At 43.3% G+C, this 18,274-nt stretch overlaps 1 protein-coding gene across 4 annotated transcripts in view; it reads left to right on the forward strand.

Moving 5' to 3' along the window:
- Positions 1–18,274, forward strand: part of LOC140199642 (ceramide synthase 6-like) — a 311,186-nt gene that overhangs the window by 238,169 nt on the left and 54,743 nt on the right. The window lies entirely within an intron of this gene.

An 18,274-nucleotide genomic window follows, 5' to 3' on the forward strand; every position in this document is an offset into this window, starting at 1 on the left:
CATGACCTCTAGTTGCATTCCCACCCAACCTCTATGGAAAAACCTGCTTGCATTTACCCTATCTATACCCCTCATATTTTGTACACCTCTATCAAATCTCCTCCCAATCTTCTACATTCCAAGGAATAAAGTCCTAACCTATTCAATCTTTCTCTATAACTCAGATCCTCCAGATCAGCCAATACCCTTGTATATTTATTCAGATGTAAAGAAAATCCCTATAAATAAATATTGTATGAAGCCATACCTTCATTTCTCCACAGTCTTATTGCATTTTTTGATTATCTTTCTGTGCTTTTACCCCATTGTGGCTATCCCTTTCTCACTTTGGGGATATTTAACCATTAAGCTGATGAAGTAGAAATTTTTAATGGTTATTACAAGATTAACTTTGCTTATTGCACATAATGAAGGCTTTTAAGGGTGATCTGGACCAAATACTGCTTTTAGTGGGATATATATGAAAATGGAATTAGAATTATAGAGTCATAGAAAACTACAGCACAGAAATAGGCCTTTTGGCCCATCCAGTCCATGCTGAACCATTTAAATTACCTAGTCCTATTGATCCATGTCATCATCATCATCAGGTGCCATGCCCAGTTTGAGCTTTGACTGCCATGGCCCACACACTCCTGTTTTGGGTCAAGTGGATCAATTCATTGGTATTCATTTCCAATTCTCTGGCTGCTGTCTCCATCATCATTTGTCTTTGCCTTCCTTTTGCTTTCTTCCCTTCAATCTTTCCCATAATTACCGTGCATTCTAACTCCTCTTTCCTAATCACATGTCCAATGAAGTTACATTGCCTTTCCATGATCTCATACATTATTTCTCTTTTTGTGCTTGCTCTGTTCATGACATCCTCGTTAGATGTTCGTTTCGTCTATAATATTCTTTGCATCCTCCTCAAAAACCACATCTCTGCTGCTTCAATTCATTTCCTCATGTTACTAGATATTTTCCAACATTCTGATCCATAAACAGGATAAATGTAACAGTTCAGTACTCTGAGGCGGGTTGTCATGCCTAGTTTAGTGTTGGTCACTATACTCTTCATTCTCATAACCCATGTACCTATCCAAATTCATTGCTCAATGTTATTTTTAGCAAGGGCATTCAATAGAATCCAATGATTCAACCTTCTTTAGACTGACAACACAAACAACGCAATCTTGCAGATGATGGTAGCTATTCTGCAATCTGTTCTCAGCTTGGTGTCAACATCAACACAGCTTACAATGCAAAAGCATCTTTTGGATTCCAGTAGAATTAGCTATTGGGTATGAAGTTGTAATAAAGGTTATGAGGAAATGAAGAATGAAATTATCCTCGGTAAACTCTGAATATTATTCATCAATGAGGCAGAACTGTGCTTTATCTGACTGGACTCTCATGTCCAGCAAATCATTTAGGAATCGAGTGTGATATCAAATGGTCAAACAAGATATGTAGATTGTCAAGCAAGATTTTAAAGTGTTTGTGTCACTGACATCCAACATTAAATAAATTACGATTCTGCACAATTTAATTATTTGAAAACTTTGGAAGTAATGATTATTTAAGATAAATTTAAAGATAGGAAGAACAGAAAATACTCAGTACCATGAAAGAAGAAAAACAGGGTTAACATTTGAGGTTAATGGTGTTTCATCAACTGCTACAGATTGTAATCCTCTATTGTGTAAAAAATGTGGTGAGCATTGGTCTTCAAGAAGTTACTAATTCCTCGGAAAGACAGAAACCTGACAGAAGGAATACAATTGAAGTTTGCTGGTTACACGGTGTACTTGTAAATGTGATTAGCTTGTTGACAAACCCTGCAGTAAGAAAATGTTTCACAATGACAGACTGACAGATTTTTATCACTACTAATCTCACGCTATAAAATTTCAATATATTCAGCTGCAATGCATCTCACATTTGCCATACATTGATAAAGACTGCTTGATTAAGGAACAATTATCAACTCTATTTATAATATGAATAAATATAAAATTAGCAACATTAGAATCTCTTTCTCCTGCTTGAACTTACTAAACACGCTACCATCTTACTGGTTACCATCTTAGTAGAATGGTGGTGTCCTTGATTGCAGCGGCTTCTACAGGGCCAACCAAAGGTGATAGTGCCCTTTTTAAATGTATTTTTCATGATCATAGGACTCTGCTGGTCTTAGGACCAAGAAGTTAAACTAAGAAGTTAAAGTACTGCAGGTCTACCCCATCAGTGAGTTGTTTGTTGGCGAAGAAACTGAAGGAGCTGGACCTGGTGCGGATCGTGCTGCTGCCTGCGTCAGAGAGATGTTGGAGGGGTTGGTGCATGAAGGTAGTGTGCAGTCCAACAGCTAGTGATCAGCTGGGTCTCTTTTCTTGAGATTGAAAGACCCTGTTGGACGTTGTTACTGTGGAATGCTGCAAGTCTGATTCACTGATTTATTGGTGAACAGCAGGGGCGGACAGTGGGGGAGCTGCGTGGCCTCGGTAGTAGAGAAGGCTAGACCTCAAGCCACGGTGTCACCTGTCTACAGCTGCCCAGAAGAGAGGCATCAAAGTCAGTGATGCCCGCTGGAGGCGGTGTGGTGCGGCATCCAAGCTGGAGATGGTGCTGCCCCCTACTGTTTGCTTGGCAAAAGACAAGCCGTATTGTGTCAGGACTGTAGACTGAGGCAATATTCCTGTACTCAGGGACTTGGACTGTATTTTGCTGATATCTTATATGTGCTTTTCAGGTCAGGTCACTCGTCGGAGTGCTACTGGTACCATGTAACCCAGCACTACCTGTCGCATGGTCGGGTGGTCGGCGACTAAACCGGCTCCCCCACCAGGCTTGCCTGGTGACGAGGGTGGCTAGGCACCCTGCAGAGTGAAAAACTAGACCTGTCAAAGGGCGGATGAACCCTCTCGTAGGGTCAACGGCCATCTAGCAAACAAGTGCCATGAAACGTGGAAAGGGCATCCCTTGCATCGAAGCTTGGTCTGGCCATTCACTGCAACAGAACTTGCCCCAGCCATCTTGGACCCCACCATGCTGCTGGATCCGGGAGGGGATGTCGAGAGGGTGGGTCTGGACCTGTGCAACCCCCTACTCACCTAAAATCCATTCATGCACACGCTGTTCTTTTCTGAGGAGTGGGGTATCCCACCCCACTAACTGACTGAAAGGAACCATCATCATCCTATTGGATAGATAGCCAGAGAGAGAGAGAGAGATGTGTTTTATGTGCCTTGTGCTTTGTATGACAGTTGGTATTGGATATTGCACCTTGGCCCTGCAGTAGCTCTGTTTTGTTTGGCTGTGTTCACGGGTACTCATGTGGCTGAATCACAATTAAACTTAAACCTGAACTTGAACTTGATACCAGTTTTTTTATACTTTGTTAGCTTTATCAAATTTTCTATAAATTCACTGTCATAAGGACAATGTTGTTCTCCTTCAATGCATCGTATAGACATCAGGAGAACTTGTCAGACAATTCTGCATCTTTTTTTAAAAGTTTTGGTTTCAGATATTTATTGACTCAGAGACTATTATCATCATTATGTGCCATGTTGTATGACGTGGGCGATCATGGTCTCCGGGACCATCATTGTCCTCGGCAAAGTTTACTATGGAAGTGGTTTGCCATTGTCGTCTTCTGGGCAGTGTCTTTACAAGATGGGTGACCCCAGCCATTATCAATATTCTTCAGAGATTGTCTGCCTGGCATCAGTGGTCACATAACCAGGACTTTTGATGTGGACCAACTGCTCATACGACCATCCATCACCTGCTCCCATGGCTTCATGTGACCCTGATCAGAGAGCGGAGGGGCTAAGTAGGTGCTACACTCTGCCCAAGGGTGACCTATAGGCTAGCAGAGGGAAGGAGTGCCTTACACGTATCTCCATCTTGTCACCCAAGACTCAGAGATATATAGTTTGAAAAGTAGCTTGCCGAAGATACAGCAATTATATTGATATAACAGGTAGAGCCGGATTAGAGCCAATATCATTGCTGAATAGTTTCCTGCTGCAAGTATAAATCAAAAACCCATATGATAATCAACAGATAACATACATTATGTAAAGTGAGTGGGCACTTTCATGCCATTAGATGCTGAATTAATGTATATTTCTTATTGTGCATGGCAGAGGAATTGGAAACCAGTAGCTCAACAATATATAAATTCTAATATTCAGTGCTTTAGCATATAATCTTCTGTTTCATTAAAGTGCTCGTTAGCAATCCAATCTTCCTAATCTGACTTTCTTTATGCCTCCTGCAAATTTCTCTGGGTGACAGGGCGGAGATATGTCTCTACTAAAGGAGGTTTAAGGCGCTCCTTCTCTCTGCTAGCTGGTAGATCACACTTGGGCAAGGTGTAGCCCCTGCTTAGCCCCCCGATCAGAGTCCTGAGAAGCCACGGGAATAGGTGGTGGATTGTTGTATGAGCAGCTGGTGCAAATCACATATCCTGGTTATGGTGACCAGTTTTTTCGGTGGCCAGACAGATAATTTCTGAAGTGTTTGAAAGTGGCTGGGGTCACCCGTCTTTGTAAAGACATTGCCGAGAAAAAGGCAATGGCAAACCACTCCTGTAGTAAAAATTTGCCAAAAACAATCATGGTCGCAGAGAGACCATGATCACCCATGTCATACAACGTGGCACAAAATGAATGAACAAGCAAAAAAAGTTCAAATTTCAAAGTAAATTTTATTATCAGAGTACATATACATCAGCACATACAATCCTGGATTAATTTTCCTGTGGGTTCCTCAGTAAATCTATAGAATATAACTATAACAGGATCAACAAAAGATCAGGTAGGTCAACCAGAAGACAACAATCTGTGCAAATGAAAATAAAAATAAACAGTAGGAAATAATGAGAGCATGAAATAACAATATAAAGAGTCTTTAAAATCAGATCGTTGGTTGTGGGAACATCTCAATAGAGAGTGTAGTTATCCACTTTTGTTCAAGAGCCTGATGGTTGAGGGGTAGTAATGGTTCTTGGACCTGATGGTGAGAATCCTGAGGCACCTGCACCTTCTACCTGAGGACAGCAGCGAGAAAAGAGCATGGACTGGCTGGTGAGGATCTTCAATGATGGATTCTGCTTTCCTACGACAGCATTTCAGGTAGATGCGCTCAAGGATTGAGAGGGCTTTACTGGTGATGTACTGGGCCGAGTCCATTACATTTTATAGAACATAGAAATCTACAGCGAATTACAGGCCCTTCGGCCCACAATGTGCTGACTATGTAACCTACTCTAGAAACTGCTTAGAATTTCCCTACTGGATAGCCCTCTATTTTTCTGAGCTCCATGTACCTATCCAAGAATCTCTTAAAAGACCCTATTGTATCCGCTTCCACCACCGTCACTGGCAATGCATTCCATGCTCCCACCACTCTCTGTGTGAAAAATTTACCCCTGACATCCCCTCGGTACCTACTTCCAAGCACCTTAAAACTATGCCCCCTCATGTTAGCCATTTCAGCCCTGGGAAAGAGCCACTGGTTATCCACACAATCAATGCCCCTCTTCATCTTATACACCTCTATCAGGTCACTGCTCTCCCAGAATATTAATTCCCCTCCAGTTCAAGAGCAACCCATCCCTCTTAAGCAGATCACCCCTTCCCCAGAAAAGGTTCCAATGATCCAAGAACTTGAAGTCCTGCTCCCTGATCCATCTGCTCAGCCACTCATTCATCTTCACTATCTTCCTGTTCTAATCTTCTCCAGCTCATTGCACCGGGCGTAACCGGGAGATTACCACCTTGGAGGTCCTGTTCTTTAGCCTTCTTCCTAACTCCCTAAACGTACTGCATAGGACCTCTACACCTCTGCTACCTATGTCATTGGTACCAATATTTACCATGACCTCTGGCTGCTCACCCTCTGCAACCGTTCAGAGACGTCCTGGAGCCTAGTACCCGGGAGGCATTACAATATCCTGGCATCTCTTTTACTGCCGCAGAATCTCCCGTCTGTCCCCCTAACTATTGAGTCCCCTATGACTATTGTTCCACCTGACTTCACCCTAGCCTTGAGGCTCAGAGCTGACCACAGTGCTATTGGTCTGGCTGCTGCTGCCTTGCCCAGTTAATTCACCCCCCTCAGCAGTATCCAAAGGGATATACCTGATGCTGAGGGAATGGTCACAGGGGGACCCAGCACTGACTTCCTTCTCCCTTTACCTCTCTCAGTGTTCACCCATTTACTCCCTGAATTCTGCACTCTGGGTGTAACCACCTGTTCAAAAGACTTATTTACCAATTATAACTATATAACAATTACAGCATGGAAACAGGCCATCTCGGCCCTTCTAGTCTGTGCCGAACTCTTACTCTCACCTAGTCCCACCGACCTACACTCTGCCCATAACCCTCCATTCCTTTCCTGTCCATATAGCTGTCCAATTTAACTTTAAATGACAACATCGAACCTGCCTCAACCTCTTCTGCTGGAAGCTCGTTCCACACAGCTACCACTCTCTGAGTAAAGAAGTTCCCCCTCATGTTACCCCTAAACTTTTGCCCTTTAACTCTCAACTCATGTCCTCTTGTTTGAATCTCCCCCACTCTCAATGGAAAAAGCCTATCCATGTCACCTCTATCTATCCCCCTCATAATTTTAAATACCTCTATCAAGTCCCCCCTCAATCTTCTACGCTCCAAAGAATAAAGACCCAACTTGTTCAACCTTTCTCTGTAACTTAGGAGATGAAACTTAGGCAACATTCTAGTAACACACATAAAAATTGCTGGTGAACGCAGCAGGTCAGGCAGCATCTCTAGGAAGAGGTACAGTCGACATTTCGGGCCGAGACCCCTTTTCAGGACTAACTGAAAGAAGAGATAGTAAGAGATTTGAAAGTGGGAGGGGGAGGGGGAGATCCAAAATGATAGGAGAAGTCAGGAGGGGGAGGGATGAAGCCAGGAGCTGGAAAGTTGATTGGCAAAAGGGATATGAAAGGATCATGGGACACTCTCCTCTGTCTAGTGAAATTGGTCCTTACTCTTAATAATTTCTCTTTTGGCTCCTCCCACTTCCTCCAAACTAAAGGTGTAGCCATGGGCACCCGTATGGGTCCCAGCTATGCCTGCCTTTTTGTTGGCTTTGTGGAACAATCCATGTTTCAAGCCTATTCTGGTATCTGTCCCCCACTTTTCCTTCGCTACATCGACGACTGCATTGGCGCATGCTGAGCTCATTGACTTTATTAACTTTGCCTCCAACTTTCACCCTGCCCTCAAGTTTACCTGGTCCATTTCCGAGACCTCCCTCCCCTTTCTGGATCTTCCTGTCTCTATCTCTGGAGACAGCTTATCTACTGATGTCTACTATAAGCCTACGGACTCTCACAGCTACCTGAACTATTCCTTTTCTCACCCTGTCTCTTGCAGAAATTTCATCCCCTTCTCGCAATTCCTACGATCCGCTGCATCTGCTCTCAGGATGAGGCTTTTCATTCCAGAACAAAGGAGATGTCCTGCTTTTTTAAAGAAAGGGGCTTCCCTTTCTCTACCATCAACTCTGCTGTCAAACGCATCTCCCCCATTTCACGCACATCTGCTCTCACTCCATCCTCTCGTCACCCCACTAGGAATAGGGTTCCCCTTGTCCTCACCTACTACCCCACCAACCTCCGGGTCCAACATATCATTCTCCGTAACTTCCGCCACCTCCAACGGGATCCCACCACTAAGCACGTCTTTCCCTCCCCCACCCTTGCTTTCTGCAGGGATCGCTCCCTACGCGACTCCCTTGTCCATTCGTCCCCCCCATCCCTTCCCACCGATCTCCCTCCCGGCACTTATCCTTGTAAGTGGAACAAGTGCTACACATGCCCTTACACTTCCTCCCTTACCGCCATTCAGAGTCCCAGACAGTCCTTCCAGGTGAGGCGACACTTCACCTGTGAGTCGGCTGGGGTGATATACTGTGTCCGGTGCTCCTGATGTGGCCTTCTATATATTGGTGAGACCCGACGCAGACTGGGAGACCGTTTCGCTGAACACCTACGCTGTGTCCGCCAGAGAAAGAGGATCTCCCAGTGGCCACACATTTTAATTCCACATCCCATTCCCATTCTGACATGTCTATCCACGGCCTCCTCTACTGTAAAGATGAAGCCACACTCAAGTTGGAAGAACAACAACTTATATTCCGTCTGGGTAGACTCCAACCTGATGGCATGAACATTGACTTCTCTAACTTCTGTTAATGCCCCACCTCCCCCTCGTACCCCATCCGTTATTTATTTATTTTATATATATAATTTTTTCTCTCTCTCTTTTTCTCCCTCTGTCCCTCTCACTATATTCCTTGCCCATCCTCTGGGTTCCCCCCTGCCCCTTTTCCTTCTCCCTGGGCCGCCTGTCCCATGATCCTCTCGTATCCCCTTTGCCAATCACCTGTCCAGCTCTTGGCTCCATCCCTCCCCCTCCTGTCTTCTCCTATCATTTTGGATCTCCCCCTCCCCCTCCCACTTTCAAATTTCTTACTATCTCTTCCTTCAGTTAGTCCTGACGAAGGGTCTCGGCCCAAAACGTTGACTGTACCTCTTCCTAGGGATGCTGCCTGGCCTGCTGCATTCACCAGCAAGTTTTATGTGTGTTGCTTGAAATTCCAGCATCTGCAGATTTCCTCGTGTTTGCAACATTCTTGTAAATCTCCTCTGTACTCTCTCAATGTTATTGACATCTTTCCTATAATTCAGTGACCAGAACTGTACACAATAAATTGCTCTGCCTCCCAGATGATCCTACGTTCATCCAGCTCCAGTTCCAGCTCCTTAATGCGGTCTTTGAGAGCTGGAGTTGGCTGCACTTCCTGCCTGTGTAGTCATCAGGGAGACTATCGGGTTCCATGAATTCCCACATCCTACCGGAGAAGCATTCCACTGCCGTCTCTGCCATCCTGCCTGCACTGTACAATGGGCAACTAAGACCAAATCAGCAATAACAAAAGGGAAAACCTACCCTTCTCACCTGTTTCTTTGGCGTCTTCTCGTCAAGGCCGCTTGGGTCAAAGTCTCTAAGTTCCCACTCTGACTCAGCTCCCACTCCAACGATGGCAGCTCCGCTGGACCCTATCTCTCTTTATGTTTTAGAAAAATAAGAAAAACCACGACGCAGGGAGAAAGTACTCACTGCATTTGGTGGTGCTCCGCCTGCCTTCCGCTATCACCAATGCCTATAATGCTTCTTGCGCCTGTGCGCTGGCTACTGTTTTGTAGGGTTTTCCGTTCAAAGGCATTGGTATTCCCATGGTGAAGCAGACTCGATGGGCTGAATGGCCTTATTCCGCTCCTATGTCTTACGGTCTTATATTTTGCTCTTTGACTTTCCTTGTCAGCCATGGTTGCTTCATCCTCCCTTCAGAATACTTCATTTTCTTTGGGTTGTATCTATCCTGCACCTTCCAAGTTGCTCCCAGAAGCTCCGGCCATTGCCGTTCTGCCATCATCTTCTCCCTCTCAAACTGCAGGGTGAATTCTATCGCAATATGATCACTGACTCCTAAGGGTTCCTTTACCTTAATCTCCCTAATCAAATCTGGGTCATTGTACTACACCCAATCCAGAAGGGCTGATCTCTAGTGGGCTCAGCTACAAGCTGCTCTAAAAACACACATGTATTCTGCAAATTCCATCTCTTGGAATCCAGCATCAACCTGATTTTCCCAATGTACCTGCATATAAAAATTCCCAAGACTATTGCAAATTTGGATCAAGTCTGCAGCCATATCGCATATAGTTATAAATATTAGAGAAAAGTACCATCATAGCAAGGACTATGATGCTCATTTAGAGTGGACAACCTTTCTACCCCGATCATTAACGCTTCCATGTTCATTTGTCATTAAAACAGACTGAATTCTAATATTAAACAGGAAATCAAATAGAATTCACTGCAATGTCTACTTCAGATCTTTCTTCCTCATTGTGTATTAGTTCATGGTTCTATAAATGAAGCAATGTTACTATTTAATATTACTAGTACAATGTACAGTAATCACTTCAGATCTTCCTTCCTGACTGTATGGTTCCATAAACCAGGCAATGTCTGTTCACGTTTGACATAGCATTAATTATTTCAACTTCAATAACAAAAATGAATCAAATTTTAGTCAGAGTGCTTGAATCTAATTCTCTTAAAGTTATGTTTAAGCCTGTATGAATAAATCCCCAAGAGAATTATCACATTAATCTATTCTTTCTTTCATCTTTCTGCTAATAAGGTCAAACCATGTGCTTGATTTGCAGCTGCTAACTTCAAACACTAGAACAGAAATCATAAAATCAATATCCTACTCTACATTAATCAGTGATATGCTATATAGAAGACAATTTTCTGTCCTCGACTACAGAGCTGAAGCTTTCTATGACTTTCTTGAGGATATTTTTTCCACAAAATCGCCAATCCATATTGCACAAAATGCTGGAGCACATCACACAAACCAATCTTCCGTCCTTGGACTCACTTTACACCTCACGCTGTTGGAGCAGTGCTGCCAGGATAATCAAGGACACGATCCACCCAGCCAACACACTTTTCGTCCCTCTTCCCTCCGGGAGAAGGCTCAGGAGTTTGAAGACTCGTAGAGCCAGATCTGGGAACAGCTTCTTTCCAAATGTGATAAGACTGCTGAACGGATCCTGACCCAGATCTGGGCCGTACCCTCCAAGTATCCGGACCTGCCTCTCGGTTTTTTGCACTACCTTACTTTCCCTTTTTTTTTCTATTTATGCTTTATAATTTAAATTTTTACTATTTACTATTGATTTGTACTCCAGGGAGTGCAAAGTGCAGAATCAAATATCGCTGTGATGATTGTACGCTCTAGTATCAATTGTTTGGCGACAATAAAGTAAAGTAAAGTAAAGCATCTCAGCAGGTCAGGCAGTACCTATGGAAATGAATAAATCGTTCATGTTTCAGGCAAAGACTCAGCCTGAAAGACCAACTGTTTATTCAGTTCCATGGATGCTGCCTGACCTGCTGAGTTCCTCCAGCATTGTGTGTATGTTGCTTTGTATTTATTGCACATGCAGAATTTCTCATGTTTACAATCCACGTAGATCAGTGGGGTCTTGAGGATTAATCTTGACTGAGTTTTTATTTTGGCCAATACAAGTGCAGCCATTGCCTTATTGACGCTAGGTTGGTGAGTGGAAGGGCAGCTTGAGTTTTTGCACTCTGATGTTGCATACTGATAGCCATCGGCTCTGTTGACTGCATTTTGTACTCACATGTGAGAAATAACCCCTAGGGCATCATGCCAGGTAGGCTAGTGGTCTTAAACGTAACAGAGTCAACAGCTTCAGTCAAGTGGAACATTGACAGGAGGAGTTAAAGTTAAAGGCAAAATAGGAAGTTACTTAATACAGTTTATAATTTTTACAATGGCTTGGAGTTTTTATTAACCTATTCTTATTGAGGGAGGGGAGTTTGGGGGTCAACGTCGTTGTTGTGTTTAGTGTGCGGAAGAGAGGGTTGGGTTCAATGTTCTTGTTGCGTTTCGTTAATTTTTTTGTGCAGGAGAGTGAGTTTGCTGTTTCTCTTTGAACAACAGCCATGGGTTTTCTTTGTTTTGTAGCTATCTGGAGAATCTCGGAGTTGAATACTGCATACATACTTTGATAATAAATGAACCTTTGAACCTGAAAGGAATGGAAAATTATGTTTTGTGTAGTTTCTACGATTATGAGAGTAAGTTGCAGAAGGACATCAGGTGAACAGTGTATAGGGACAACAATAATGAGGAGTGAAAACAGAATAACAATAGACACGATTAGATAAAATTTTAAATATAATGTAGAAGACTGCTAGCAAGGTTAAAATCAAGTTCAATGTTTCTTCCCATTACTGAGAACACAACAGTATGCAGCACATTCTTTGTAAATTACTTACATGATTTTCTTGACTGGCTCAAAATTCCAGGGAATGTTAACTCCTATCAGTAAAACCCAGCTATTTATAAAATGTAGTAATATTTATACAAATAATATTCAAACAGTTTTCCTAAGGATGACAACGCACTCAGACACAGTGGCTTCTACAGGGCCAGCCAAAGGTGTTATTGTCCTTACAAATGTATTTTTTATGATCATAAGAGCTTGCTGGACATTAAGAACCTAACGGACTGCAGGTCTATGCCACCAGCAAATTGCTCATAGAAGGAAAAACTAAAGGAGCTGGACTTAGTGGGGACTGTACTGCTGTTTGCTACAGAGAGGCAACGGTGCATGGAGGCGGTGTGAGTGATAGTCTAATTTGCTTTTCTTGTGATTGCAAGACCCTGTTGGACGTTGGTAATGTGGAATGCTGCAAGCCTCCGGTTTATTTGCGAGACAGGTGGCGAGGCATCTGCGTGGCCTTGGTTGCGGGGAGGACTAGGCCATAAGCTGTGGGGTCGCCTGTTTGCAGCCGTCCAGGAGAGTCACTGCCACCTGTGCTGCTCTCCAGTGTTCACGCAGCAGAGAACATGTATTGTGTTTGACTGCTGACTGCTATAGCACTCATGGACTCAGAAAGTTAAAATATATATTTTACGCATGACTGTATTTTACTGCTATCTTATATGTGCTATATGTGCCTTGTGCTGTGCATGACTGTTGCTACTGAGTCTCGAGCTTGTCCCCAGTGTAACACTGTTTCATTTGGCTGTATTCATGGGAATTCATTTTCAGCTGAATGACGGCTAAACTTGACCTTGAACTTGAAATGAAAGTTATATGGCAATTTCAATAAATTAATTTAAACTATTTTATACAATGAAGATTACAATAGGGGACAGTAATTAGTATTCTTGAAATGATTTGTTTTAAAATTGGATGGAGTACAGAAGAATTTGTTAAAAGATTTAGTCTAGTTTATTCCATGATCTCAGTGGACCCAGTGTGAGTTTGAAGCATTGCTGTCCACCACACACTTCCAGTTAGCTAATAACTAGGTGAAATCTCACTGCATCTCTGGACCTGGAGATGTCTGGTAAGGCAAATTTAAGCCTCATTTACAAGAAAGTGTCAAACAGCATTGTACTGAGACCTTTTGCCTGAAATACCCCTGACAGTCTTTGAGAGAAACTGAAGCTTGGGAAGGAGCTTTGTTGCCTGTCAAACTGCATAGTCGGAGGCTCTCAGTAAGTTTCTAGTAAGTTTTATTTTCTCTTTTTTTATTTATTAGAAGATATCTAGTGTGGTGAGAATGGGTCCACGGTTTGTGGTGTGTGAAATGCGGGCACTCTGGGAGAATGAGGAGGTGATAGGTAAGAGCTACAGGGAGGTAGTTACCCTGAAGATGCAGCAGGCAGGTACCTGGGTGACCGTCACGAGAGGGAAAGGGAATAGGAGGCCAAGTCATGTCAAGTCAAGTCACTTTTATTGTCATTTCGACCATAACTGCTTGTACAGTACACAGTAAAAACGAGACAACGTTTTTCAGGACCATGGTGCTACCTGAACAATACAAAATATACACTGAACTACGTAAAAAAAAGCACAAACTACACTAGACTACAGACCTACCCAGGACTGCATAAAATGCACAAAACAGTGCAGGCATTACAATAAATAGTAAACAAGACAAAACGCACAGTAGAGGGAATTAGGTTGGTGTCAGTCTGGGCTCTGGGTATTGAGGAGTCTGATGGCTTGGGGGAAGAAACTGTTACATAGTCTGGTCGTGAGAGCCCAAATGCTTCGGTGCCTTTTGCCGGATGGCAGGAGGGAGAAGAGTTTGTATGAGGGGTGCGTGGGGTTCTTCATAATGCTGTTTGCTTTACGGATGCAGTGTGTGGTTTAAATGTCTGTAATGGCAGGAAGAGAGACTCTGATGATCTTCTCAGCTGACCTCACTATCCGCTGCAGGGTCTTGTGATCTGAGGTGGTGCAATTTCCGAACCAGGCCGTGATACAGCTGCTCAGGATGCTCTCAATACAACCTCTGTAGAATGTGGTGAGGGTGGGGGTTGGGAGATGGACTTTTCTCAGCCTTCACAGAAAGTAGAGACGCTGCTGAGCTTTCTTGACTATGAAGCTGGTGTTGAGGGACCAGGTGAGATTCTCCGCCAGGTGAAGACCAAGAAATTTGGTGCTCTTAATGATCTCTACGGAGGAGTCGTCGATGTTCAGCGGAGAGTGGTCGCTCCGTGTCCTCCTGAAGTTAACAACCATCTCTTTTGTTTTGTTCACATTCAGAGACAGGTTGTTGGCTCTGCACCAGTCCGTTAGCCGCTGCACCTCCTGTCTTCTGTGCCAACTCATCGTCCTTGCTGATGAGACCCACCACGGTCATGTCATCGGCGAACTTGATGATGTGGTTCGAGCTGTGTGTTGCAGCACAGTCGTGGATCAGCCAGTACAGATTACCACTGTGGTCATTCCCTCAATAATAAATATACCCCTTTGGATGCTGTTGGTGGAGTTGACCTACCAGAAGGGAGCGGCAGTGATTGAATCTGGCTCTGTAGCTTGGAAATGATTCCATACTTTCTAGAGTTGAGCAGCTCTCATTAATCCATCATTCTCATGAATGGCTATATGGCAGTGATTTGACACAGCCAACACAATTCAATTGTTTCTTCCTTAACAGGGTATACTGCTCCATCTTTTGAGTTACATTGAGATTTGGTATGTCATTACAGGCACTCACAAATTTCTATAGATGTACCGTTAGAGCATTCTAACAGGCCGTGTCACCGACCGGTATGGTGGGGGGGGGGCACTTCACAGGATCGAAATAAACTGCAGGGAGTTGTAAATACAGTCATCTCCATCATGGGCAGCAGCCTCCCCTGCGCCAAGCACATTTACAAGGAGTGATACCTCAAAAAGGCGGCATCCATCATTAAGGACCCCCCATCACACAGGTCTTGCCCTCTCATTGCTACCAGCAGAGGGGACGTACAGGAGCCTGAAGGCATACAGTCAGTGATTCAGGAACAGCTGCTGCCCCTCTGCCATCCGATTTTTGAATGGACATTGAACCTCACTACTTTTTTCCTCTTCTTTCACCACTGATTTAATTTAGCATTTTTTAATGTTAAACATAATTTAACATTTTAACAAGTTTATATGTATATATACTTCCTACTGTAATTTCCACTTTTTGTTGTTATGTAGTGCAACGTAGTGCTGCCACATAACAACAAACTTCACGACATCTCCCGGTGATATTGAACCTGATTCTGATTCTCACTACAATCTCTGTACTCTGTACCTACCGAGTCAAATTGTATGGAGGGCAATCTGTGGGAAACAGGAAGAAATCTGAAATGCATTTCTGACTCACCTGTAGTTCATTTTGGACTTCAAACAACAGTACACACATGATCAATTATGTCATAATGTGTCATCACACCTCGATACACTGCATATGCTCAACACTGATTCCCACGATAAAACAAAGAGAGAAAAACTAGTTTAACAACATTTAGAAAATTTACAAGACCTTAAGATATAGGAGCTGAATTAGGATATTTGACCCATCAAGTCTGCTCTGCCATTTCATCATGGCTGATCTGTTTCACTCTCAGCCCCCAATTCCTTGTATCCATTAAAGTGCTGACTAATCAAGAATCAATCAACCTCTGCCTTAAATATACCCAATGGCCTGGCCTCTATAGCCACCCAAGGCAACGAATTCCAGAGATTCACCACTCTCTGGCTAAAGAAATTCCTCCTCATCTCCTTTCTAAATGTACATCCCTCTATTCTGAGGTATAGACTCTGCCACCATAGAAAACATCCTCTCCACATCCACTCTCTGCAGCAATTTTTCTTATTAGGCGGGCCCTTAGGATGGATTCAGCAGGCCAAGCAGCATCTAGGTAAAGAGTGCAGTCGACATTTCAGGCCGAACCCCTTTGGCAGGACTGTGTTGTTGCTGGGATTTCCAGCATTTGTAGATTTTCTCTTGTTTCCCTTAGGATGGTTGCTGGTTTATTGGTTTCTGAGGTGGGTAGTGGGGCTAAGGAACTGGATTCTCCTTTAGATGAAGCAGGAGGTGTCAGATTGAATGGACAGGAGGCTCGGATGGGTGGTGTGGCATTTCTTCTCTCATGCCTCCGTAATTCCTTTGACTCCACTGTAATACTGATACCTCTGACTTTCTTTTTGTGCATACACACTCCTGTATTCTTGTTGTCTTTTGCACACTGGTGGAATGCCCAAGCAGCTGCAGTCTTTCATTGATTCTGCTATGGTTATTATTCTATAGTTTTACTGAGTATACCCACAAGAAAATGTATCTTCGGTTTGTATATGGTGACATATATGTACTTTGATACTAAGTTGACTTGAACTTTGAACTTTTTAATTTTTGTCATATTTGATGGTCATGCTAGACTTGCTGACATTTCACCTGTGAATCTATCGGTATCATCTAATCTACATGGTTCTCACGATTCGGTCTCCTCTACATTGGTGAGCTCCGACATAGATTGGGAACTGTTTCGTTAAGCACAGTTATTCTCCTCACCACAAAATGTGGGTTTTCCTAGTGGCCACTATTTTAACGCTACTTTCCATTCTCATTCCAACATCATGATCCATGACCTCCTATGTTGCCATGATGAGGCAACACCTCATATTTCATCTGGGTAGCCTCCAACCTGATCGCATGAACATTGTTTTAACCATATAACAATATAACCATATAATAATTACAGCACGGAAACAGGCCATCTCGGCCCTTCTAGTCCATGCCGAACTCTTACTCTCACCTAGTCCCACCGACCTGCACTCAGCCCATAACCTTCCATTCCTTTCCTGTCCATATATCTATCCAATTTAACTTTAAACGACAACATCGTACCTGCCTCAACCACTTCTGCTGGAAGCTTGTTCCACACAGTGACCACTCTCTGAGTAAAGAAGTTCCCCCTCATGATACCCCTAAACTTTTGCCATTTAGCTCTCAACTCATGTCCTCTTGGTTGAATCTCCCCCTCTCTCAATGGAAAAAGCCTATCCATGTCAACTCTATCTATCCCCCTCATAATTTTAAATACCGCTGTCAAGTCCCCCCTCAACCTTCTACGCTCCAAAGAATAAAGACCTAACTTGTTCAACCTTTCTCTGTAACTTAGGAGATGAAACTCAGGCAACATTTTAGTAAATCTCCGCTGTACTCTCTCAATTTTATTGACATCTTTCCTATAATTCGGTGACCAGAACTGTATACAATACTCCAAATTTGGCCTTACCAGTGCCTTGTACAATTTCAACATTACATCCCAACTCCTATACTCAATGCTCTGATTAATAAAGGCCAGCAAACCAAAAGCTTTCTTCACCACCCTATCCACATGAGATTCTGCCTTCAGGGAACTATGCACCATTATTCCTAGATCCCTCTGTTCTACTGCATTCTTTAATGCCCTACCATTTACCATTTCTCTAATTTCCATTAATTTCTCTCTCGTTCCTTATCCCTTTTCCATTCCCCATTCTGGTTCTCCTCTCACCCCTTCTCTTCTTGTCCCCTACCATCACATCACTCTGATTCCCCTCTTTGTTCCCTTTCTTCTATGGCTCATTACCCTGCCCTATCACAATCCTTCTTCTTCAGCCCTTTACCTCTTCTACCTATCACCTCCCAGCTTCTCACTTCACCCCTCCTCCCTCACCCAGCATCCTTCCCACTCACCTGGTTTCACCCATCACGTGCTGCCTTGTACTGATCCCCCTCACCTACCTTCTTATTCTGGCGTCTTCCCCCTCCCTTTGCAGTCCTGATGAAGGGTCCGGGCCCAAATATTGACTGTTCATTCCTCCCCATAGATGCTACTGAACCAGCTAAGTTTCTTAGGCATTTTGTACGTTTGTATTTGTGTTTTTTTTTTACATCATTTCAACTCTTCCATACTTAAATTATTCATTCTAGCAGGGGTTCCCAACCTGGAGTCCATGGACCCCTTGCTTAATGGTATTGGGCCATGGTATAAAAAAGGTTGGGAACCCCAGCCCTAGAAGCACATCACTGCACTCTGGTTAAATATATGATATTGCACACTCTATTTCTTCTTATTAGTTCCTGCATCTTCATATTCTAAATGCAGCTGTCCTTGCTGATTAAGGTAACATTGTTGATGCAGTACAAGGGACATTTTTTCAATTGCCTTTTAAATATTAATGTACTTGGGAATTATAGTGTTACGGCACTGAATACAAATGCTGGAGTTGCTTACATAATGATGATTCTTAAAACTGACAGTATTAAAATTGATGTTACATTAAGGCCTATCTTCGATAAGCTCAGTAATTTATCTATAT

The sequence above is a fragment of the Mobula birostris genome, chromosome 6 (assembly GCF_030028105.1).
Source record: "Mobula birostris isolate sMobBir1 chromosome 6, sMobBir1.hap1, whole genome shotgun sequence".
Lineage (NCBI taxonomy): Eukaryota > Metazoa > Chordata > Chondrichthyes > Myliobatiformes > Myliobatidae > Mobula > Mobula birostris.